This window comes from Condylura cristata, unplaced genomic scaffold (genome assembly GCF_000260355.1).
Source record: "Condylura cristata isolate star-nosed mole 26May11 unplaced genomic scaffold, ConCri1.0 scaffold00028, whole genome shotgun sequence".
NCBI classification, from domain to species: Eukaryota; Metazoa; Chordata; class Mammalia; order Eulipotyphla; family Talpidae; genus Condylura; species Condylura cristata.
This window is the reverse complement of record NW_004567129.1, coordinates 14,412,464-14,438,872: the sequence shown is the minus strand read 5'-3', so window position 1 is coordinate 14,438,872 and position 26,409 is coordinate 14,412,464. Positions and strand designations below refer to the sequence as shown.

Sequence of the window (26,409 nt, the reverse complement as noted above, 5' to 3'; positions counted from 1 at the left end):
CAGCTTGCTGTCAGTACTGAGAATGCTGAGGTTAGCGGCCTCGAGTCTGGTCTGTAAGAATGAACTTCCAGGAGGATCAAGCAACAGCAAGTACTCGCTGTAAGTGTTCTAATTGCATTGGAGAGTGACTCTGCTGTTCCGGCTCAGTGCTGCCTGCTACCTGGAGACCTTCCAGTAGGAACTGGCCTGCTTCTCCCACCCTGTCATTTCCTCTGCGCTCGCTTTCTCTTCTCTGTCCACTCCTCCCTTTCCCTTCTTCCCACTGGGACCATGCCTGGTAGAACCACCTCTCTTTATTTCTTTCTGCCTTCCAGTCTTTTCCTCTCAACTGGAAAGCACAGAGCAGCCTCCTGCCTCCTAAGAAATAATCAAACGGAAACACTCTCTTACTCTTGTGTCCTGCTCTTTTTCCTCTGCAGGATCTTCAAGATTCTTGAAAGAATAATCTTGATGTTGCTCAGCTCTTGTCCACTCACCTGCCTAACATAGCTCCATCCCCCACGTTTTAGAGGCCCCCACACCCCTGGCTTCACCTACCCCAGTGGCTAATGCTTGGAGCCTAACGCTTTTCTTTCTGTGGCCACCAAAATTGTCATGTCCTTCTCAAATCTCCCACATGGACCCGCCCCCGCCCCCAGTCTCCTGCATCTCTTGATCGTCCTCGTGACCGTCCCTGGCGCCTGCTCCATGACATGCCAGGTGCAGTCGGTGTTAGGGCCCAGGCCACTGTGCCCAGCCCGGTTTAAGCTTTGCTCTCCCAGCCTCACCAAACACCCTGCGAGGAGCCCCTGTGCCACCTGGGAGACCCCACGCTTACAGGCCCCCCTCCTGACATCTTTTCCTTCCTGACCACCCGATGTCAAATGCCCTGGCCAAGCTGAAGGCATGGGCCAGTCTTATGCCCTCCACGCCCTGCTGAGCCGCCCTTTGCTGTTTCATCTTAGCGCCACCCACGTTTCTTTTAGAGGTTAACAGTCACATGAAGCTTATTAATGAAAAATGGCATAACCCTCCTGCACTCCATCACCCAGAGCAGAGGCTTCTTTTAGTTCTTTTGTTACTTATTTCTGTATTTCTTAGTGATTTTTTTGGTTCTTGTTTTAGACCTTGTCTATTGGCTTTCTACTCTGAAAGAGGAGGCTTTCGCTAGCACGCTGTACTGCGCTCACTCACTCATCCCCTGCTCCATGCATCGTCACACTCACATGTGTGCTCACAGGTACGCACACCGTATGTGCACACACACACATGCGCACTGTGGCAAAATCTCACACACACACCATACTTGCATATGTGTTCACGCCCACACACCTACCAGTGCACCCCCACATATGCACCAGCCACAAATTCAGGTCACATACACACACACCCCTTCCCCCACCACACGCACTCCCCCACGCTCCTCAGCCCCCCTACACACTCAGTCTTCCCCTCCCTACATCTTCCATTATGATTAAATAATAATTTGGGGTTATATTAATATTCAGTGTTTTCATTATTCTAACTCTATAAATATTAATCACAGCTGAGCCATGTAGAGTTTTATAATTTCATTTACCTTCTTGTACAACTTTTTGTTTTCCCTGGTTTTCTAGGTACCTATGATTAATTCATGCCTAACCCTCCGCCAGAGTAGACATTTCCTAATCTCGAGGGCTCTGCTGTATCGGTTTTTCTGTCAGCTTCCTCAAGCCCTCCTCCTGAGCACCCCCCCCCCAGTCCTCTGCCTGCCTGCTCCAGTCCCCACCCCAGGCTGAAACTCAGCACCCTTTTTTTGAGTAAATGAAATTGGATTCACAAATGATGGGTTTTACCAAAATTGAGACCGACAGCTGCTGTGAACAGTCTCCTCGTGAAAGTGCCCTTGGTTTCTGGGTTAGCGTCCCCTCCAGGTCCCCGGAGTGCCCCTTCTCGTGTTCTCAAACACCCCATTGGGTTAAGCTCAAATGCCTTAGCTGCTTGTCACCCTGGGGTGCGTGCTCTTGGGAGTGAGAGCCAGGACCCAGCATCCACAGACAGGGCTGTGGCTGGAGACTGAGCCCATCGTGCCTTGTGGTTATTGGGGTTCCTTTCTGCTCTGGGACATGTAGCCAGTGACTCTGCCACTCCCCATCATTCTGTTGCGGAGTCATTTCTTAGCGTCTCCTTCCTCGACCAGGAGACACAGACCAACACGTCAGGGTTGGGTTCCCCTGCCAACTTGCATATGTCATTGTTTTAATAGCCCCTTAAAAGCTGGTCCTTTTCACCCCTTAATTCTTCTACTCTGCTCAGAATTCCCTTTTTATTAATGAGCTGCCCCAAATGAAATAGTGTACAGCTGCCATTTCACCCGGGCTCTGTGGACTGGAACACACAGTCCCCTGTTTCATAATGCGATACTTCCATTTATGCAGTCTGCTCTGGAATTGCTTTCGTACACCATTGCCTTCTGGGTTTCTCTCATTTAACGCGTATTAGGGTTAGTCCCCCTCCCCCCGCAGTGTGTGTAGCAACTTTTGCCTGGATGATAGACTTCCTTTCTCTTTTTCAAAGTCCTTTTGTATTGTCTTTGGCTGGGAGTGGTGCTTTTGCTCTTCACCCGCCTTCCTCCTCACCCTGAACTCCCTCCCACGCGGCCGCTCTGACTAAGTTTATATTCTGCTAATGACAAGAGGGGCAAAATCTCAGGAAATACTCACCTCGACCTCAGCTGTAATTTGGTGCTGTTTTAGATGTATTATTTTCAAATACATCATCCCCTGACCCCTAAATCTCATGTTGGAGATTTAGGGATTGACTCCTAAAATTTTCTTGGAAGAATGTCTACATTCTTCAGTGGCTGTCACAGGCTTGGTAGAATTATGACATCTAAGGTCATCAGCTTCAAATTCTGTAAACCCAGGCTTGATAAAATATTCCCAGTTTTCTCCCCTTTAGCATGAGGACCAGGACATTAGTCTTCACCTAGAAACAGTGTTCATGCAGCGTTCACGCAGGAAGGCTTGGGAGTCTCCGAGCAGCCCTGGGAACCGCTCGTGCTGTCAGCTCCATAAGCCTGGGCTTCTGTCCGGGCGTTCCGCCGTCTGGCTCACTGTGGTTTTTCTCCGCTCTGCCCTTTTCTGCCCACATCCCTCATGCACACACCAGGACGTTTTCACATCAGGCATCTCTTCCTTTCTTTTGTGGAGCTCAGGGCCTCCTGCCTTCCTCCCGTAACACCTTCCAAAGTAGCAGGGTTGACTTCAGTTTGGTTTGTCAACCTGGGTTGGCTCGTTTTCCATACACTTAGATTCCCAACGTTTCCTGCTGGCCCACAGGAATGTGTCCGGATAGTGAAGGAGTCAGAGTAGGAAAGACTGTCAAGTTCTCCTGCCCTGCAGAACAGCATGGTAGGAGCAACACTCACACCTGCTGCTGGCCATGCAGCTCCCAGAGAGGCCTGTGCTCAGGGGGACAGACCACTGGCACCACGGCCTGGCCTGCAGCCGAGGCTGAGCCCTGATGCGCTCACTGCAAGGCTGCTGTCCTCTCTGCTTGTGGCCAACCACGCCCTGAAGTAGTCAGTGGTCCACAGCCTGTGTTAGGGTTACTCGATGTGATAGTCTCTGATCATGCCTCACCCCCACATCAGACAGACACACAGGTGCTTGCATGCATACTCCTGCCCCCAACTGCCCCCCACGACCCCACGGAGAGCCTCTTCATTTTAAAAATGGCTAGGAAATAGACCTCACCAAGAAAATAAAGTAACCCTAACCAGGTGAGATTTCTCCCCACCCCACCTTTTTTTTTTTTTTAATTGTGATTTGGTTGTTTGAGTGTATTTTCTGCAAGACCAATTGATCTCTTGACTTTATAGGGATTTGTGCTTTGCATTATCCCTACAGCCGGGAGAAGTGAGAAAACCTGTGTTTTGGGGCTGAGCACTGGGTCACCTCAGCTGCCAGCACCGACTGTTCCTTCCCTTTAGTTGACCAAAAGTTCTCGGCACATAGAAAGTTCTCATAGGCATGTCATGTGCAGGATCAGTTTGGCTGTTTGCTTATTAAAAAGGCATTTCTGGCTGCTGGCGAAACTAGTCAGTGTCACTCTGTAGGTGCTCTGGGCTCCAGGAACACAGGGGTCCCCTTGTGTTTATGCCATCAACCCGTCAACCCACTCCTTCACCTCCTCCTCCTTTCTCTTAACCGGGGCCTTGGCTGTTGTTTTTGTGTTTTTTTTTGTTTGTTTGTTTGTTTGTTTTTTTCTCTTTCATCTAGACATAGATCACCAAACTGCGCAGATGGAATTTCGTGATTCTTTATTTAGCATCTGCTTTGTACAATGAGTTTTGGGGAATGCAGCTGGTAGTTCCCATAGGCTCTTGGTGTGGATCTCTGGTTAACATACCAGCCAGGCACTTGAGGTAGTACGTTTTCATTCAGTATTTTGGTTGGAGCAAATGACACGCCTGTGTCATTCGAGCTGGTGAATCAGAACTCCAGGAGGAGGCAGTGTGGTTTGGTGGCGACCTCTTAGTGACAACACTTCCTGGCTTCGTTTGATGGGTCATTGGTTTGAACTAAGTACCAACGAGCTGTGCTAAATTCACAACTTAACAGGATAAGCAAGTGGGTACTGTTTTCAACGTCCTTGTTTGATTTTGTTTTTATTTTTCAAAGTTGACATAGGCTGTCCTGTAAATGTGAAGTACATCTTACTTACTTTTTTGAAACTAGCTAAATTACATGCAACTTCAGGGTAGTTTTTCTCATTGCACTAAAATCTGTTGTGGCAAGTTCCATAATTCTGCAGCATTGTTTTTGTAAAATGGAACGGCTGTGTTCTTTCTTTTTTGATGGTCGTCTTCATGATGGGGCTTAGAGCTGGCAAAAGGATAAAGTATTTCTAACTAGAAAAGTCAAATGTAAAAGTGCATCAGGATTATTTGGGATGGCTGAAATTTTAAGCACTGACAGAGGAAAGGAGAGAATATGACTTTATTTTGAATACAATCCCTGGTGAAGGACAAGGATTTCAAATTTCAGTGTGCTGTTTATAAAGATGCTTTGCTAGGCAAAGATAAAGACAGATCATATTGACATGAAAAGAATCTAATATTGTTAAAGAACAGCATGTAGTTTGATCCTTTTTATGTTTTGTTTTCAAGTATTTTTCTTGAGGCTTTTAAAATAGCCATTCTCAAAGTTTGTTACTGGTATCTCTGGGGTGGGATCTATTTGTATGGACTCAAATAGAATGTCAGGCACATAACAAGAGCCCAGATATTGGTGAACTTTTTGATAGAAGGATGAGCAAAACGGCTGGATATGCCCAGAAATAAATCTGGGTTGCTTCCAGTTCTCAGAGCCAGTTTTCTGTTCGCCAGGATAAAGCATGTGTAGTTTGATTACTGTCTGATGCTCTTGCATTCTGCATCTACATGAAGAGGACAGGGGAGTAGTTCGCGGGGTATACACTGTCTTGTTTTTCTGTTAGAACAGAGTTCCTGATTTGCCTTAATTAGTCCTCTAACAATCTACAAAGGTCAGCGCCAATTGCCTGTTCATTTACATTTGTAATTGTGATGGCTTCTGATTACATATTCCTTGTCTTAGTCCTTCCTCTGAGTTTAGACTGGTGTGTCCTCCCCTCCCCCACCCTTCCCCCTCTTACGTGCCCCAAGTGCCAGACCACTGTGGAACCGAGGTTCTGACTCTTCATACAAGAAACCTTTGTAGTGCTGGCCCAGCTCTCCCTGGGACTTTAGTGTCTGCTCTGAAAAGACATCTTAGAGAGGCTGCTGCTTCTAAGTTAGCGACAGAACGAAGCCAGAGTCAGGGAAATTACATCAATACCAGGCATGAAGTCTGAGAGCCATTATGTAGGAGCCTTCTTGAACTGGGTAATTAAGGGCAATTAAACTTTTCTGCCTGCTCTCTGCAAGATATGCTAATGACATCGTCTGTTAGAAGGTGGACACGTACAGAGGGCTGCTCACTGCTGTCCACTGCTCCTGGTCTTGGAGGGGCCTGCCCGAGAGGATGTGATGTCACCAGGAGAGTGGCTGGGCAGCAGGTCTTCCTAGTTCCTCTCTGTCTTCTGGAGAAGACACTGCTCCGTTTAAAAATTGCCCCTGAGCTGGCTGCAGTAGTCTGAGGAGCAACAACTCTTACTCCTTCGCCTTCTCATATTGCGGACCTCCACTCCCCCAGCTGTTTTGTTTGAGTGGGGTAATCAAAGCTACCAGGGTTTTGTTTTGTCTCAGTGTGTAAACTGGGAGTCACCTTGGCCTGTGTTCCAGCCTGTCCAGGCCAGACATTGCGCGGCCACTGAGCCCTGCTCTTGTTCGGGGGATCTGTGTCGTCCTGCATTCCTTCCCTGTAGACAGGGCCTGTGCTGTCAGTCCTCACGGCCAGGCACTGCCCACCCCGTCAGCAGCTGCTCCATGGGAGAGTGATACTGTATGCCAAAAAGAAAGAAGAGTGGAGAGAACAAGATGCCTCACTGGTGGTGGTGGTGGTTGTAAGAACTAAGAAAATGTGTTATGTGCATCTGTGTGTGTGCTGAGGGTGAGTGTTAGGGGTCCCCAGTTTCAGGATGTGAACATGTCAGGGATCCCAGAAACCTGATTCCCCAAGGGAGTCACAGAATGTCTTGCCACACAGAGTGTTATTTCAGGCAGACCCCTTTGGACAGGGGGTTGACCTGACAGGAACACAGATAGCTGGCCCCAGAGTCAGTGCTGTCGCTGGGGTGGGGGCTGGGGTTCCATCTGAGGGGTGGGGCCTTGCGGTGCTGGCACAGTGGAGACTCAGCCTGCCCCATGCAGCCCTCCAGCACAGGGTTGACCCCCATCTCTGTCAGTGCACTTACCTTTGTTGTCCAAACCTGCTTTTCCAGAGAAGTAATGATCTGTTGTTTAGCCTTTAGTAATGTCCAAAGAATCCATTTCTCAAGCTACTTGCAGCCTATATTAAATTCGTTCTTGACCTTGGTAGGGGGCCAGGAGGAAAATAGAACATGCAACTCTTTGCTTACAGAAATAGCTCAAAGGCTTTTTCGCAGACTTACAGATGTGAAGGAACCCCCTTCAAACTGTGACCCAATTATGAGACTCACAGTCCCAAATACTTCTTGTCAAACAATACTGACGAGGGTGTAAGCATTGCCCATCGGTCCCTGGCTTTGGGACTTCCAGATCTCTTGAGAGCAGCGAGGAAGCTTTTTGGATTTGGCCAGCTCCAGTGCAGAAGCCACAGGCCCCTGGAGGCGATTGGAGTTTAAATTAATAAAAGTTAAATAGGAATCTGAAGTTCAGTTTCTCTGTCCTTCTAGCCACATATCAGGTGCCTCATAGTGACGCAGGAATCGTGACCGCAGTGGCAGTCAGGTCAGATTTTAGGTCTGTGGGCAGCGCTGGTTCCCTCCATGGGACCCCACAGAATTCCGTGGGTCCAGGCTGGGCTGGACTACATTGCCCCCCACGGCCCCTTGGCCCCCACTTTGCCTTGCCTCCGTGTGCCTGCTCCCGCACCTGGGTAGGCCGTCCCCTCTGCCACCTTCCCATCTCACTCCTCGGCTTAGTTTTTCTCAGGATGGGAGAAACATGTTTTCTGATAAGCATTTCATTTTGGTTTTGCCTCTTAAGCCCTTATTCCATTAGCAGTTTTGAGGGAGTTCAAAAGGACTTTTGTGAGGATGTATCTTTCAGAGTGCATGTAAAGGGCCCTTTTTTTTTTTTAATTTTTTACCTCAAGACTATCTTGAGCCCTTTCGTCCATCTGTGAATAAAAAAGAGCTGCTTATTGCTTTTAAAAGGTCCTTGACCTCTGCTCTAATTAAAACATTAAAAACCAGACAGAATGTGATTCCTCTCCCCCCCCCCCCCCCCCTTAGAACATGCCTGTTTTAATTCAAAATTTTATCTGAAAGTGTTTTCTTTTTTTTTTTTTTAAGATTTATTTATTTGTGCATACAGAACTGGGGTACAGGCCAGAGGTACAGGGGTGGTGAGAGGATTCACCAGAGAGAGCGGGGAGCAGAACAGGCAGATCGACGAAGTACACTGCTGAGGGGAGCAGCGGGCGGGTCAGGAGAGGTCTGCCGCGCCATGTGGTCACCTCCAGCGCGCCATGTGGTCACCTCCAGGGCAGGCGGGATCGAACTCATGTGCAAGTGGTTTTCGATTCTTAATGCTGTGCTTTAACCCGCTGCGCCACCAGGGAGGGCCTGAAAGTGTTATTTTTCTTAGGAGGCTCTCTCACCATTTGCATTGGTATAAAGTTCTGTGCTCAGGGCAGAGTTTCCTTACACACTACCACAGTTTGCTTCGGGCTGCCATTCCCAAATACCAGAGACATAGAAATTAACTTTCTCTCAGCTCAAGAGGCGGGACAGCAAAGGTCCACGTATGGGCAGGCTCTGTTTCCCTAAGGCTGCTCCTCATGTGGCTTTCTGTGTGTGCACATCCCGGTGTCTCTCTGTGCGTGGCCATGGCCTCTTCTGACAGTGACCCCATCCAGACTGGATAAGCTCCTCATTTCCCCTTAATCACCACTTCAAAGGCCCAGTCTCAAGAAGGTCACATCCAGGGTTTCGGGCTTCCACAAAGCGACTTGGGGCAGGAAGCTAGTCAGTGCCTAGCATGGATTTCCTGACATCTGAGGCCAGTTTCTGGTTTCCTTCTCTGTGGTTGTGTCTGAGGTGGAATCACAAGACACAGAGGTGAAGGCAGAAGGGAGGGGGGTGGGCCTCTGGACGTAGCGGCCACAGCATGATCAGGGCCTGCTCTCCCCTCACTAGGGCTTCTTGTTTCAGCTCTGGTCAGCTCTGGGTCTTCAGTGCGGGCCTGGGCTTGTGAGGAGACGGTGGGCTCCTTGGAAAGGGACCCTAGGGAAACATGGAAGTGCTAGAAGAAAATGTCAGGGTAGCAGAGGGCTCAGAGCACACTGTCTGCTTCTCTCACCTGTCCTGACACAGCCTCCAGGCAAACTTCCCAAACACCAGGGAACGGCCAGGCAGCCAGGTGAAGCTATATTCTTGTGCCTGTGAGTGAGACTTGACCGTCTCAGCATCAGCACATCTTGCCCTGAAGGATGCTCCTACTCGCTGTTGTGTATGAGCTTGTGTGGGAGACATTTATAGAAATATTGCCCCTCTCTCTCACCCACAGGTGCTTTCAAGGACAAGCAGAGCTCACTGGACTCTCAGGTGGTGTCCGATAGCCCTGTTTTTGTTTTTCGCCCTCACTGGAGTAAATAATCCCAGAACCTTGGCGATCCTAGGCCCTGTTGTAGAAGTCTGTACTGAGTAAAGTGAGTGACCTTCTTCTATGCAAAGGATTTCGATTACTGGAAGTACCTGAAGGACTTATCATTCCTTGGTTATATCTCACTCTGTGTTGAATATGCCAGGCTTGACATTATGTAAAGATCCCAGTGTGTCTGTTTTCATCCTTAATAACTTTGATTTAGGGCTCATGCTTTGAGTGCATCTGTAGGGCGGGAACATCCTCACTCCCAACCCTCATCTATTCTTATGAGAACCTGGGCTTGCAGGCTTCAAGGTCAGACGCCAGAAGTCCTTTGCTACAGGAGCACAAAACAAAGGCGCATGACCCTTCACTGCTAGTCTTAGGTGACTCAGCTGTCCAGGCTGCCATCCTTCCTGAGGGTGTGTGCTGTTGCTGCTTGAGGCAGAGCGGGCACTTCTTTCACAGGGGAGGTTATCACAGCAGTGCTGCTCTCAACAGTGCAGAGCTGCTGCTCAGAGCAGGGCCCTCCGACAGCACAGATCCTCGCTCCTTGCTGTGTGCTGAGCATCTCATCCAAGGGCCACGCTGCTCGGTGCCCTGGGCACTGGGGTCTTCTGCTCTGGAAGGGAACACAATTCATCGTTGGATCCTCTTGGAACAGAACTGAGGAAAACCAGGGAGATGGGCCACAGGTGTTTGTGACTCGACACATCAGATTGCAAGCCTTGGTCCTCTCTGAGATTGGAAACGGTTTCCCAGTATTCAAAAACCCCTTCTGTGGTTTTCTTGTGAGAGTCCCAGAAGCATCAGGAGAGGAGAGGGCAGCTGCCTCTCGGTGGACTTGGGCAGGGACTTTGCTTCAGTGGTGCCCTCCTGCCACAGGGCCACACTGAGCCACTGTGAGGTGCCTTATTGGTGAGGACGTGGCCTGGTCGTCAGCCCTGCAAAGTGGTATCCTCCTCAGGCAATTGCATGTTGTCACGGGGATTCAGTGATGCACGGACGCAGATTTGGTGGGTCTTGAGTGTCAACAGAATGACAAGAAAGGCTGAACAGGCAGGAGAAGTCGGAGCAGCATAAACACTGGGGCCACGGTGTCTGGGAAAGGGCAGGAGAGAGCGGGGCAAGGAGGATGGTATTGAAGGGTTTGGAAATGAACCCTGCAGAGAAGACCAAGTGGGGGAAGATCGCATTTCACTTTTCTCGCTGTTTTTAGAAAAGAACCATGACAATGTGACTGATTTGGGTCCAGAAGTAGGTTCTTTAATCCTGCTAACAGGGTCGTGTCCTTAGTATGGCCGGGCACTACTCTGGGGAATCACCAGCTGGGCGAGCACACAAAGGCCGGACTTTTCCTTTTTGTGGGACAACAAACACCAGATAAATCGATATGGAATGTTAGGTGTATGAGGTGATATAAAAACAGAGCTGGACAGGGGGCAGTGAGATGGGAGAGTTCTTTTCTATGAGGTGCTCCGGAAAAGTCTGTGGGAGGTGAAACTGGAGTTGAGGGGGAGCATGGGCAGAGCCCCCCTGAGAGCCACCCCCTTGGCTGGGAGGTGTGGGGAGGGGAGGAGCAGGAAGTTTTACAACAGGAGGGAGGGAACTTGTGGGGAGTTGGGGTCTAGCAGCCTAGGGCCCAGGGGATCTTTAGGCAAAGGCTGAGTTTTACTTCCATCAAGATGGGGCAGTTGTGCGTGAGGGAGTAGCGTATTCTGTTGGACTATGGAGACTTGAGCTACTTGTCCACTGCAGGGCAGCTGTGAGTGGTCCACCTCCCTGTCCTCCACTGCCTACCAGTAAAGGAGCCCTTCCAGGCAGGGAGGAGGGGTGCCGCCATGTGGCAGTCGCTCCAGGAACCTGGGAGGAGGGATGACTGCAAGTAGAAGAGGTTCCCCCTGACCCCAAAGTGCTGAGAAGCCTCTGCTGGGATGAGTGAAGGGTTTGGGGTTCTCTGCTCTAGCCCCAGGGTCTGCAATTTTCTTCACAACACCAAAGCCTTCCCTGGTGCCTCACCGCCTAAGTGTGAAACACCGGTGACACTTCTGTCCTTTTGACTTGAAGATGACTGGTCTCTCTTGTAACCTAAACACCAAACACGAAAACAAGACCCCAACTGAGCCTGCTAGGATAAGTGACACACACAGAGTCAGAACCGACTCTCTGCCTTCTGCTGGGCCATGGCATCTTCCTACAGAAGATGGTGACGTATGTTTCCAGGACAAGAATTTCATCTCACTGACTGCTATCGTAATCCAGGAAAAGCTCAGTGTCGTAACGCCTTCGTGCTGTGGCGTCCCCGGTGCTGCGTGCCCAGAGGTCGTTATCCCGTTCTAGAAAGGCTGATGACCCAGCACTGACTTCCTGTCTAGCCAGCTTTTCAGACGGCCTGATCTAATTCTGCAGTCATTGTACTCTCTGAAGACACGTGCCCAGACCCCGGGGGTGGGTGGGGGGTGGAAACCTCAGAGAGCACTGAAGGCCGGGGTGAGGGGGGGTGGGGGCTGCGGCGCTGTTTGTCTGGACTCTGCTTTCTCAGGGGCACAGAGCATGAGTGTTTCTGGGGCTGTGCACAGGCTCGGTGCTTCCCAGCCTCCTGTAAGGCAGAGTTGCAAACTCTTTGAGAAACGGGTAACTTTGCTGCTGTGTTGGGTCCTTTTCTGCACCTTGGGACAGTTGGGCTCAGGTTGAAAGAGCCCCCACCCCACCCCACCCCCTGCTGGGAGGGAAGATGTTGGTAAATATGAATATTTGGAATGACAGGACACCTGGCTCAAGTATTTGTAGACAAAATTTAATTTATTTACAAAATTTAATTTATTTACAAAATTTGGCCCCAGACAGCCTTCTCACATGTTCTCCCCCCTCCCTCCCTCTTTCTGTCCCTGCTCCCCTTCCCGCCCCCCTGTTTGGAGGTGTAGTAGTTTGAAGAGCAGCACCAGGCAGTGGTGGCTTGCCGTTGATTTCTTCCATATTTGACCAGACTTTAATCATTTTAATTTTGTTTTTATTAAAGTTTATCATATTTTTACATGCCTTGGTAGAACAGGTGAGAAGAAAGAGGAGGCAATATAAATATACATAGCCCCCTGAGTATCTGTTTAATGAAACGCTAATGGGTGCTGCCTCCTGGGAGGAAGTGGGTGGCTGTCTGGAAGGAGGAGCTGAGTCAATGGCTGTGACCAGTTGAAGTGTGGCTGCATCTCCTGAGCTTCAGTCACTTGTTATGGAGAGTGCCTGGCTTTCATTAAACAGAGAGGGCGAGGAATTTCCAACCAGTGACTTACGCTGTTCTGGCTCTCACGGGGTCCAGATCCCCAAGGCATGTCCAGTTAACGGAGTTGATATTCACAGGCAACAGTAGAATGTGCTTCTGTTAGATTCTCCCTCCCCTCATCCTCAGAGTGAAGATTTGCTTCAGAATCAAGTGTCTGAGGCACACAAGCCTTGACATTGCCTGTGTTTTAGGAAGCAGCCAAGTTGGGATAAAAATAGTCTTGAATTTTTGGATAAAAAAACTCTCCCACAGATTATGGTGAGGGCTAGGTAGAGTCGTAGATGAACAGGTCTCTGGAACAGTTTCCTTCAGGACTGTAACATAAGCTAATTTTAAAGTGGGTTCAGTTGTCTGCAGTCAGCTGGGTGTGCCCTGCATCACCACCGTCTTATTCTTATTCCTTCCCCCCCAATCCCCATGGGTATAAAAGTCTGAAAACACCAGTGCTTGGAATTCCAGCACTGACCAGGCAGGGCGTTGCATTACCTGCAAATGATGAAACTGTGGTCACTGATCACACAAAGGGTGAAGACTTGACTTACACATTCTGGCCATTTTTTAAAGCTATGGGATGAAAGCACTGTCATCTTGTTAAACCCGAGTTAAGCAGTAGCTCACTTAACCTTAATACACACCTGTCTTGATGTTTTTTGTTTTCTTTGGCCTCTATAGGCCTCATTCTGCAAATTTTATGGGGGAAATGGTTTGTTCACCTGTACAGAGGAGCTTCTCTAGGTGTGGCTGGGGATTGTCCTTGAATCAAGCAGAAACTCTGTTCAGCCACTTGTGAGTGAATGACCTGGCCCCAACAGGCTGTGTGGAGAGTCGCAGGCTCCATGGAGATTCCTTTGGGTTCTGGAGGTTTCCATCCATTACTTTGGGGGATGGGGGTTGGACTTCGCATCAGAACTAGGCTGAGACCAAAGTAGATCTCTCCTCTGAGAAAGGCACCCGGAGCTCACTGCCCACTCCAAGTTCCCAGGCATCTCCTATGCCAGTTGACTGTGCCAGGACAGTGAATGCAGAGCAGCCTGGTAGCCTGTTGCTTTGCAGTTCTTTTATGGGACTGCTTGAACCGTGAGGGGCTACTCTCCGGTCCCACTCAGGTGGAGTAGAGTGGTGTGAATGGCAGGAATGGAAAGGCAAATGCCCATGTCCTTTCCACAAGGTGTCTCATTGGGAGCCGATTATCCACAGCCCAGGTGACCATAAATGAGAGCTAGAAAGATCCGAGGGCCCTGCTTTGCCAGACTTCTGTCTCAGGTTAGACTGGATGTTTAAGAAATGTTGTCCCATTTTTTTTAAAAAAGATTTATTTGTGCATACAGAACTGGGGTACAGGCCAGAGGTGCAGGGGCAGTGAAAGGATTCACCAGAGACAGTGGGAGCAGAACAGGCAGATCGTCGAAGTACACTGCTGAGGGGAGCAGCGGGCAGGTCAGGAGAGGTCTGCTGCACCATGTGGATCACCTCTGGTGCAGGCAGGGTTTGAACCCATGCTGAAGTGGCCTTAGCTTCTTAATGCTGTGCTTTAACTCACTGCGCCACCCGGGAGGGCCCATGTTGTCCCATTTTTAAAAAGCTTTGTAGCCCATGAAGATACTGGAAAATGGGAAAACAGAACAAAAGTTTTACCTCAGCAGTCATCTGTGAATTACAGATACCCCAAGAGTTACTGAAATGAATTAGGACTTCCTTTTTCTTCATACAAGGCAGTCTGGGAGGAAGCAGTGAAGTGCAGGAAGGATGGCCTCCCAGGGTCAGCGGCGACCCGGCTTCCTCTGTCCACATGGCCTCAATGGCTGCCGCGTTGTGCTCCAGGCAGGAGGAGGTGGGAAGAGGAGCGGGCATGTGCCTCTGCCATCATCTCCCAGTGGGTCTTCCAGGAGAAGCCTCCCCCTGCTGGTTGCTTTCTTGTACATCTCATTAGGCAACGGTTGGTCACATGACACTCCCTGGGAGGAGGATTGTGGGAATTGTCTCCCCCAGTGGAGACTGGGAGATAACTTAAGATTTTTAACTGCCCTGAATGTAGTAAAAGTTCTGTTGACAAGGAAGAACGGTTACTGGGAACACAGTTGGGAGTCTCTAATCGAGATGGGGAGGTGGTGGGAATCTGGGCAGTCAGTAAGGCTAATTTTATTGGATATTAGAGATGTAGAAGAAGCTAAGTGATAAAGGACACATAACCATATTTAATTATCCTAGTTTTATTTAAATATATATATATATATATATATATATACATATATATATATATATATATATATTGCAATATTATCACTGATGATGGGTGGTTTTATTTTTTTCTTATTTTCAAGCTTTTCAGCAGAAGGCTTTAGTGACCAGGGACAAATCAGCAAACTTTAAGGGTAGAGAACTTGGTAATTACTCCCTCTTATATGACATATACTTGATGGAAAAAATCAAATGAGTAATAAAGGGGAAAATCTATAAACATGTAGTGATAATGGAATGATGATGAGTAACTGTACTGCTGTGGATTCATCAAGAACAGATCCCATCATGCTAATAAGATAAAATGAGATAATGTACGTGCATTCTCATTGGAAAAGGAGCGCGTATTGCACAAATGCAGCCTTAGATTCTGGAGAGGCCAAATGTACTTCAGAAGCGTTGACCATTCTCTCCGTCATTTCAAGCTCAGTAGAGCTTCTTTTCCCCCATTTTTGCTTTGGAAACACTGGGGCATATTGAACTTGTAGCTGTGTATTAAGCACCTGTTAGTTGTAAACAATTTCTTTAGAGAATCCAAAACAGTAGAAGAAATGCCCCCCTCTGAGAATCTTTTTTAGGGATTTGGGGGGATGTGACACACATAAGATTGATACAGTTCTGCATGACCCCTGGTAAGGAGCAGAAGAGTGGGAATAGCGGTAAATATCTGGGCCTTCTGCGGTGGGAGGACTTCAAGGGGAGGGTTAGCCCTGTACCCGGAGGATAGAGGGATGGAAGCTGGTAGGAGAGAGCCTAGAGCTATAAAGAAGAGAGTCCAGCACTTTGGTCAGGGCCAAACAAACAGAACATTCTGGCTGGAGAAATGATCCCTACGATTGTAGTCCCATTCTCTTCCAGCTTTTTCCACTCTCCCCAATACTGCGAAACAGTATTGCAAGTGTGACTGTCATGGAGGTATTTAAAGCAGATACATAAACTCTCCTGTCATTTTCCCCTTAGTGTCCTAATCAGATGCAGCAGTGCAAAGGGAAATTCCTCTGTTGAACCCCAACTGAAAGGAGAGCTAAGGAACAGGCATAGGTTGCCAGCGCGAGGGCCGGTGAGGGCCCCTTGGATCAAGCATTTCCATAGTAGCTTGAAAGCAATGACTAGTGCATGAAATTTGCATATGATCTTAAATGTTTATGTAGTAATGTGTTTAGAACTGCACATACTTAAGAGCAGAAAAAATAACATAATTGGACAAGAGATCCTAGGAACTCAGCTGTATTTTATTTTCAGTTTCAATTTTTTATTTTGATTTAATGTCAGACTTAACAGAAAATAAAAAGAATCCTTAGGCCTTTTCTCAGACTCCCCCATATAGTCCCCGATAGTGTCCCTAATAGTGATATTAGTCCCCAGTGGTGAACTATTGAAGCATAAATTTTAGACATTGTACCCTTTGATCTCTAAATGTGTTATTGTGCGTTTCGTAGGAATCACAGAACAATTATCAAGATCAGGAAATAAGCTTTGATGGCATGCTAAGGTAATCTTACTGATATTTCCCCTTATGTGATCACAAGTTACACTCAGCCCTGCACTTGCTCTGTCCACTAACCTCGACAGTTCCTCAGTCTTTCCTTTTGCAGAGTCTTTTATAACCCCCACGTGTTTGAGTGTAAGGCAGGTATTTTATGAAATGTCCTTCAGTTTGGGTTTGTATTGTGCTTCCTTATGATTAGACTCAGGCCCTTCCTGTTGGTAGATTCCAAGAGAGTGATACTTGTTTTTGTCGTAGAACATGGTATCATGAGGGACACGATGTGATTTGTTTCGTTACTGATGTCAACTTTGATTACTTAGTCATAGCGATAGTGCTGAATCTGTTGCATTAGCGATTCGGAGTGATGATTGTAGTTAATTATCCAATGTAAAATTACTGTTTTTCCCTCTGTATTTAATGAGAATTTAGTAGATTTGGAAAAACATGCATGAAAAAAAATAGATGTACTGACTTAGTAAAAAGAATGTGGTATGGTCACTAGGGTTGACCTACTCCAAAGTGTTTAGATCATTTACCTGTTTCTAGATGATTAAGTAATTCAGCATGCCAGAAGAGTAGATGAACTTTTTCAAAATGTCCCTGACCAATGATAGTGGAAATTTGGAAACAGAAGCAAAAGCATGAGCTTGACCAGTGACAGGGTACCTGGCCTTCAGAATGTGACAGTGGGACAAGGGCAGATCGGAATTCATTTTTAATTCCTTTTTTTAAGGAAAACACACCTTTGATTCACACTGCTGTGCTGTTAAGGAGTGCCTCAGGTCGGGGTCTGCTCTGCTAGCCAGCTTCAGGGGCCAGCAGTGGGGTGGGGTGAGAGGTTGGCCGCAGTGGACAAGTACAGGAGTCCGGTGCTGCACTGGCCAGACCTCGTAAGAGCATCTGATTCACTTTCCATCTTTCTTGGCTAAATCTAGGGAACATTCTAGGTCCATGGTCCCCTCCTTTCCCATCTTCTCCCGTTTCTCTGAGTAACAGGGAATGTTAGTCCGTCCTGGGATGACACAGGAGGCATGGCTTCCTCTGCTCGGCCACTCTTTCCTCCTCATTGCCTCCATGGAAATACAGCTTTCTGGTTTTTCTTCTTGCAGCAAGTCATGATTTCCTGTCTATTCTCGTAACTCCTGCCAAGCCCCATTCTTCCCTTTCTTCCTTTATGGAGGTAGTTATTTCCCTCATCCCCAAGGCTGACCATACAGTGGGGCCCTAGATCCCAACTCCCAAGTGAACAGAGGTCTGGCAAGTCCCTGGCGAAGAGACTGAAATGGAGGGGCCCGATGGCGAGTGGGGATGTGCTCATGCTGTGGTCCCTGCACTGCCTGACAGGAAAAGGTTCCTTAAAAGGCCGCTGGTGCAGACTTGGAAAACTGCCTTGCTTCCACAGGGTCAAGGGCAAGGCGGTATGTTCTGTGGCCAAAGAGAGTGAGTAGGTCAAGAGGATAGCAGACAGGTCTGGGCCCTACTGGGGTGAGCCCTGTTGTGCATGAAACCGGGGATTCCCTCTCAGGTCCCCACGTAGCAAAGTCATGTTCCCTCTCCCTGTTTAGGCAAGTCATGCTGGCTCCAGAGGGGAGGGTGGAAGGCTTTGAAGGTGAAGGTCATGTGCGGTGAAATCTGAGAGGCTCTGGGTTGGTGGGAGCGGTGAGGGAGGGGTCGCTGAGGGAGGGGTCGCTGAGGGAGGGGTCGCTGAGGGAGGGGTCGCTGAGGGAGGGGTCGCTGAGGGAGGGGTCGCTGAGAGGGACACGTAGTGTTGTTTAGGCGATGCCATCTGAAAGGAATGGGAAGAAGACAGCTGAGGCTGATGGCACGGTGGGTGCAGACGTGGCGCCTCTGATGGGAGGGAGCAAGCGAAGTAGCGGATGCAGATGAGAAAGGATGAAGTGAAGCTCATCACAGAAACCACACCTTTTCCCCTTACTCCCCATTTTTCTAAGTGACTGTAAGGCTTCAGGTATGCCGCGAGTCTTGCACATAATTGTAATCATGCACTGTTTACCTCACATTGTTCCAAAGACAGCTGACAGTCTTGCTTGGCTGATTATTTAGTACCTGCACGTTGTAGCCTCAGCGGAGCAGAGACCAGAGAGCCCGCCCCTTCCTCAGCACCTGGTCCAGGACCTGGCCTGTTGATTAGTGGCTCAGTTGGTGTCCTCTTTCTTCGGGTCCTGGATTTCTCTGGGTCCCCTGGCGCTGAGTCCCACACATTTACTCCGGGGTGTCCCTGTGGCTGTCGTCTTTGCTTGCCTCTGCATGGACTCAACGCGCTGGCCCCTCTACTGACCAGCAAGGAGCAGCCAGAAAAGCCGCCTGAATGGGCCAGGGTATTGACCTGCAGTATCCTCAGAAGGGGCAAGCTGCCACCTTGAGAAAAAGTGTCTGGTCATCTCTGGTGTCACTTCTCTTTTGCTTCTGCAAAAGATCATACTCCATCTGGGTCTGTTACTTTACACCTTGGTCAGAAATTTGACAGGAAATGACTCCATAAGCAAAAACAGATGATCCAACCAAAATCAATGTGGATTATTCACTTAAACCAGTGTCAGCAGTAAATGGAAGAGTTTAACTCCTCGCTGGCTCCAGAGGGCACTAGCTCATAGAATCATGGTGCTTCTCCCCAGGACCTTCGAATTCAGGCAGATTTGGGCTTCTGAAGGGCGTTCCAAGGCAGCTTCCCATCCTCCGGGTGGAAGGGGGCACGTTTAAGGAACGGTGTTTGTCTTCCCAGTCGGGATGGCGCGGGCTGCGGCGCATCTCTACTTGGTGAGCTGCATGATGCCAGTGCTATGGGCAAGGCCATTCTGGACTGTGCCCACACTGCTCTGCAGGTGTTGTTTCTTTTTAAAATGTTGTGTGCCTGTTCAGGGCAATCTCACAGCACAGTGCCCTGCCCTCAGCACTCACGCCTAGCGGAGTAGAAGTAAGGGTTAGCTTCTCTCAGTCGGGCACATACAGCAGGTTTCTGAGACTTGGGAGCTGGGGCTGAGGGTGTCCACTGGATGTTCTGGTGCTGGGTTAGCAAGACCTGACGCTGGCCCCTTTGGTCATTCCTTCTCGGCCTGCAGCTTGGAGACTTTCACGTTGATGAGGCGCATTCTTCATTACTGTTTATCGGAAATTAAAGCAGTATGTGCTGCTGCTTTTTAGACCTGCACTGTCTCTATGGGGGACTGGGAATTCCACAGCCCATAAGGATGAAACACCCTCGCTCCCCAAACGTGACTTTGTATTTTGCAGAACTACCAGAAAGAACACGTTTCAGTAAATTTGGCTCTTCCCTGTTTCTCATTCCCAAATCATTTAACTGACTTCAGTTGAAGTTCGGACTGCAGGTTAGTGGGTTTGTGCCTGCGTTGGTGGTAGGGGAGGTACAGGGGGCGCAGTTGAGGTTCCATGAGAAAATGTAATCGCAATACTTTGAATGTTGAAGCTCAAAGAGGTATAAAGTTACTTTGAAGAACTTTGCCAAGGTCCTCAGACCCTCTGCTGAGACCCAGTGGCCTCTCCTTCTCTCCATGCATCTCCTCAGCTCAGGAAAGCAAGCCTTGGATAGTTCTTTTCCTTTCTCACCCAGTCAACATTGGAGATTTAAAATCAGACCTGGTTGGAAGAAGCCACACTACAGTTTAACCCCAGAAAGGTGCATGTGTGCAAACATTTTGGGGTGTTTATTCACATTTTGGGGGTCTGTCATTAATTCCCATAGACCAGGTAAGACAGTGTACATAAAAGGATCATCTGTAGCGTGAAACCTGACACAAGTAAATGTACCGTGTTCTCCCCTTTTCCATTGTCCTGTTCCCCAAACAGCGCCAGTTTGCCAAGGGAGAAAAGTTGATCTCATTTCACTTTGGGATCATTTGCTGGGACGCATCCTGCCACGTTTCCTCTCATCTGTCCACAGTGACTTCTTTGTTTCTTTTCTCCTCCTTCCACTTTGGGCATCTCGGACCAGAAGTGTTGCATTATCTTTCTGGTCTGCACTTCAGTGCAGCCATTTCCTTCTTCAGATGGGATCTGGTACAGGTCGCCTCACCCGCTTCTACTGATCTGGAGTTGTGTGTGCCCCCCACCCTTGGGCAAGTGAACCCTTGCTCCAGATTTCAGCCTTAGACCAGCATGAGTGGCATAACTGGACCTTGGCACACTGCTGCCCTGAGTGTCTTCCAGGACATACTGGGCTTTGATGGGCGGAACTGGGAAGGACTGGCTGTCTTTGATGGTGGCAGCCCTGGTTGGTTAAGGGTTGCAGATGGCACCGACCACTAAGGTAAAACTGCCTCTATGGCCCATCATGGGTGATGGGAGGCTGCCCCTATCTCAGCAGCAAAGAGCCTGTCTCTCTTCCTGCCTACTGTGCCCCAGCCCATAGACTATGGGGCCTGACTCCCACCCTTGTGCTGGCACATTGGTTGGAGACAAGATCTGAGTTTCTTCTTAGTAATCCTTGGAGAGCAACTTGGGTCCTGTCGGCACCAGGGGTTTGTCATCACTCAGCTGCCTGACATGGTCATCAGGGAGCCACTGCTCAGAATGACATCCCCGAAGCACTCATGGCCTCACTCGGGACCTCGAGGGCAAGCAGGAGACATCTGGGACGCTGGATGGGATGGGGGCCCCAGAGAGGGCCTGCCGCAAATACCCTTTTCCTGTGGTCTCATCCCCTTCTGACTTGACCCACAGATCTGATTCCTGCTCTGCCTGGGTGACGGCTAGTCACCACAAATCCCGTGTCAGGACTCCCTCAAGTCAGATTCACTTGTAGAAGGTATGAGCTTCTCACTTAGATTCTTATGCTAATGTTACACCATCTATTTAAAATAGTTCATTAAGGTGGTTCAGCTGACTGTCACTAGCCTGAGGGAAGGAAGGAATGGGGAGTCTACTCTTTAACTTACCCTAGTGGATAGACAAATCTGCCTCACCTAAGGCCTGCTTGGGCTCCGCCAGCTGGAAATGCACTGACCTGCTCCCTTGCGCGCGTCTTCCAGGATTCCCAGAGACTCTTGTCATTTTTTACCCGGCATCATCATAGCTCATAACCGAATGCTACTTCCACTGGATAGCCCTAGGCGCCACCACCAAGATGGGAACATCTGGACGTTTCTAAATAGCTTGCTGTGGGGATGATTGATGGCTTTCATTCTTGGTTATTTTGATTTAGGCCCAGGTTGTTGGGACTGGAACCAGAGCTCCTAATGTGCCACCCCCATTGTGACTCGGTGACAGTGGTAAGGCCCTTGTGCCACCTGAGAGGTTAGGTGCCACTCTGAGAACACCATTTGCAGAAAGATTTCAAAGCTTTGTGTGTGTGTGTGTGTGTCTGTGTCTGTATGTGTATTTTAATACATGACAATCTGTTACTAAGATACAGTACTGCAGTAGTGTGCTAATACTTTTGCGTGTCCCTAAGATAAGAAGTAAGCACCCCTCAAAACTGCATTCAGATACACAGGAGCTGCTGCAAAATGACTGAGGCCTTCACATTGGTACACATGCCTGTTTATTTTCTAATCTGTGTTTAGTGAAGCCGCCTCCCTCTCCAGCGTCGTCAGTGCCTGGGGGACATGGTGGTGAACATGGGGTGGCAGGCTGAGGGCCCAGCAAGCAGGTGCAGCGAGTGCTGTGGAAAGCCTTTGTAGGAGCTTAGAAGGGGCTCAGCATGACCAGACATACCTGCAGGTTGCATGGAATGCAGTTCATCCCCCACTCCCATGCTCCTTGAATTTACTGTCTCAGAAAAGTAAATAGATTTTTTGTTGCATCAAATCATGGACTTTTGTGTTCTTACGGGTTTTTTTTTGTTTTGTTTTGTTTTGTTTCGTTTGTTTGTTTATGTGTGTGTGTGTCTCATATTGAGTTTTTTCTTTGATGTAGCCTTCCAGTCCTGGGCTCTGGTATGCAGTTCAGCAGTTCAGTGTTTGGGGCTCCCATAAGAGTGGTAGGTTGTTGTCCTGCTCTGGGAAGGCTGAAATGCCTGAGGTTATAAGGGTCCAGTGGTCTGATGAAATGTGTATGTGGCTGAGGAAATAGTGTCTTTGTACATACTTTGAGGACTAACCCAAGAGCTAACGTAGACTGAATCTTGCACATCAAAAATAGGGTGCTCTGTCTGCCCTGAGTTTGGGGGTTAGGTGGTCACTTTGCACTGTTTCTGATGTAAGAGTCTCCCCTAAGTGCTTAGAGGAATGACTGAATGCCCCTCAGCTAATATTATTATTTTTCTTCTTTAAAATGCAACTTTGTTGATTTGCCATCATTTACATCACTGTATGCATTTGGGAGTCTACCTCATGCTTGACTCATGCACATGCTTCACTCTCCCTACACCAAAGCTTCTAGGCCACAACCCTGTCATGTGACCCTCTCCAGTCCTCCCTCTCTCTCCCAGTCCCGCTCAAGTACTGACCACACTTTTTCAGCACCTAAGTTATTTTTGCTGTATTTGCTCATTTATTTTCTTTTGTTATTCATAGTCAGGAAATAAGTGAAACTGTCCAGTGGTTGTCTTTCACTTTCTCAAGGTCTAGCCATAAAGGGCTAAGGACACAATTTCATCATTTTTATTAGCTGAGTAGTACTCCAGCGAGTTACTGTGTCCCAGCTCTGCCTTTAGTCTTCCATGCTTAAGCATCTGGGTCGATTCTGTATTTGGGGGATCATGGATAACGCTGCTGTGAACATTGGGACAGGTGTGTCTTTCTATACTGGTGTTTTCCTATTCTTCAGATAAGTAGCTACCAGTGGAACAGCTGCTGGATTTTTGCCATTTCCATTTTGAGTTGCCTAAGGACTCTCTATACCATTTTCCATAATGGGTTTATTTTTTTTTGAAGATTTATTTATTTATGCATACAGAACTGGGTACAGGCCAGAGGTGCAGGGGTGGTGAGAGGACTCACCAGAGACAGAGAGGGGAGCAGAACAGGCTGACTGATGAAGTACACTGCTGAGGGGAGCAGCGAGCGGGTCAGGAGAGGTCTGCTGCACCATGAGGGTCACCTCATGGGCGGGGAATGAACTCATGCTGATGTGGCTTTAGCTTCTTAGTGCTGTGCTTTAACCTGCTGTGTCACCAGGGAGGGCCCAGTGGGTTTATTTTTTATAGAAAGACTTAGTGATGCAAAAGTGGACTTGCTGTGTGACCATCTGCAACTAGACAGCACTGTGGCTGTAGGAACACGAGGTGCCAAGACACTTCTAGAAGAGCAGGGAGAACTAACTCCACAGCCCAGAGCTGCAAGTTTTGAGCATGGTATCTGTAATTCAGGAAAGCCCCTCACCCCCTAGAAACTATTATGTCCACTTTGTGCACAGAAAATATTCATAATCTTTTGTTTTGCATGGGGTGGCTCCTTGAGAGGTGGCGGAGGAACAACGGGTTTGGGTGCAGATCTGGAAAGGAAGCGAGAATGAGAGTTTGGCCAAATCCTGCCTGGTTTGTGAGGGAGAGCTACATGGCGTGTTTCCCGAGGCGACTTTAGAGTGTGCACTAGGAAGGAAGTGGTGAGGGACACATTTTTGATATTTGTGGAACATGTGAAAAGGGGGGCAGGGAGTGAAGGTAGTGCATTTTTCATAGTTGTTAAATATGTAACCACCCCCAGGAAGACGGGGACCTCCAGAATGAGAGTAGATAAGGTACAACACGCGTCAGCACCCCTGCCAGCCCCACTTCCCAGGGCCGACTGCCCAGTGCTTTCTTCCTGCCCTGAGCAGAAAGTACATTTTCTGGGAGGGAATTGAATCTACTAAAAATAATCAGCGGCAAGACCAGCATTATTTATTTAAGAGTGGAGCTCTGCGAGGAGGGTCACTCGGGCCCGAAAGGAGGGGACACACCGCTTGAGCTGAGCGGAAGAGCAGGACGCCTCCTGCGGCGCGAGGAGTCGCCGCCATCTGCCACTCGGGAGGCGTGAAACTCTCCAGCCCGGCAGAGATGCCCAGACACATCCTTCAGGAAAAGCTGCTCTTCTCGTGTTAGCACCATCCCTTGCCACGGGCCACCTAGCGTCTCGTGGCCTGACTGCCCTGCTCTTGTTTGGGGCCGGGTCCTTCTTCCCTAGACAAACTAATGACATCACTATGATCAGCAAGAGTGGACGGACAGTGTTCTCATGCCCCTCACCTGAAGTGGCCCCCTTCCCTCTGACCGATTGCCTGTCACATTCTCTTGTAGCTGGGCAACTCCCAGCACATAGAAGAACAGTGCTGGGAAAATGCATTCCTGCCCCAGCTCTGCCCCAGAACAACGAGCTTTAGCCTATGGTGTCTTCTGTTGTCATTCAGATGAAGTTAAAGCTATATTTTCAAACCCCGGATGTCTTTATTTCCCTCTATGGGAGATTTAAAAAAAGAAAGAAAAAGTGGGCTTTGTAGATGGACTTAACAGATCTCCAGAGCGTTTTACCACAGTGTAAAAGGGAAGTTGGAAGAAGAAAGCTGAGTTGGTGATGGGGGGTGGGATTTTGTCTCTTGCCCCCATGTGGCCTCACCCAGAAGATAATGGTTGTCATAGAAATCCACACCCACGGATGGCCCTTTGCCCCAATTCCACCCACAAAGAATGGAATCCAGAGAACTCTCCTGCCTTGTGAACATGAAGAGCATGGCTGAGTTGGTGAGAGGGGAAGATGAAAGAGGACTAGCCCAACTATTTATTTATCTGAGCTGGATATTTCTGGAGAGAGCAAGACCGCGTTGTCATCATTTTGGTAGACAGCCCTTCTGTGAATTGCTTTTAAAAAAGAAAGACCGATAGATAGAAAAACAGCTACAGCACAAAAGTCCTGTTCTTTTTTTGAGATATGAAGTGACGTTGACTTGGAGGAGGCCATTCAAGGTGGGGAGGGCTCACAGAGGCCCAGATGAAAGCCAGAGGAGGGGGAGGATGTGGGGGTGTCTGGGGGAGGCCCCTGAGGTGCCCCCCCCCCGCCTGTCTGCCAGTACGGCGGACTCAGGAGCTGCGCATGAGAAGCGGACAGAGGCTAAGGATGGCCAGGCGCAGCCTTCTAGATTAGCTCCCTGAAAGTGCCATTTGCGGTGGCCTAAGGTGGCACCGGAGGCCCAGCCAGCTTTCTAGAAGGGAGCCAAGCCTGCCCGTCCGGTGGGGACCACGCTGCCTGCGCCTGTGCCCTCTACCTTGCCCAGGCTATAGCAACACGTGCATAAATGGGGCCGCGTATCCACACCCTCCTTCCTCTGCACAAATTGAAAACGACTAACCTTGCCATATTTAGCGCAGCGCTAACGGCCAATCACCTCCGAGGGGTAATCATGCAGGCATAAATTCGGAAAGTTGCTAAGCTCTGAGCAGTCTTATGAGCATTAAAAGTGTCCTCTTTGCCAGAAAGGTCATTCATAACTTGGCTACCCTGCTGATGTACAGTCGGTGATATTGATTGATTAATGTATAAAAGCACCAGATCCATTTGCTTCTATGAAAGAGAATAAAGTGCAGCCGACTCTCTCTCTCTCTCTTCACCTCATCCTTTTGTTTGAAGGACATTTTCCCCCCTTCTTTCTGTTTTGCCAGCTAGGTCTAAGGGGGTTACAAAGAGCCAGTTTCTGCCAAGTAATATGTTCACAAAGGGAACATTGATTCACATCAGTGTCGCTTGAATTACCTTCAGGGCTTGCCAAGGAGTTGCTCTTATATTAACCTTCTGTTTGTGCAGGAAGAAATAAATAAATAAGTCATAAAGTCAAAACTTACTGCTCTAGATTTACTTTTGGACCTGCTCTAAAGTAATTTCCTCCTTGACGGAGTGTGGCGAAAGGTGTTGCTCAGAAAGTCCCTTGTTAGTTGGGGGGGGGGGGCCAGGAGAGGGGTAGCGAGAGATCCAGCCCACCCCTGCCCTGCTGCCTGGGCCCTCCAGGTGCCAGATGCTGAACAGCTGCTGAATCTACTTCCTTGCAGAGGTGAGCTCTGATTGGCTGTTCAGGCGAGCAGCTCCACCCCATCCTTGCTTGCTGAGGCTGCTGACAGTCAGGTTGGGGGGGGGGGCAAGAAGATCCTTTCTTTGTCTGGAAGACAGAGGGTTCTGATGTGAAGGCGACTCTGCTTTTTCAGCTCCATTGGGGTGGATTAGTTATACAACCCTCGGAATCATCCTTCAGTTTCCTTCCACACCTCTAGGGATGGGGCTGGAGTTGCTAAGCTTGGGGGTGGGG

At 48.8% G+C, this 26,409-nt stretch overlaps 1 protein-coding gene across 1 annotated transcript in view; it reads left to right on the top strand.

The window, feature by feature from the left end:
- The window catches only part of ZFHX3 (zinc finger homeobox 3), a 147,039-nt gene that overhangs the window by 58,773 nt on the left and 61,857 nt on the right, over nucleotides 1–26,409 (top strand). The gene's annotated exons all lie outside the window — the stretch shown is intronic.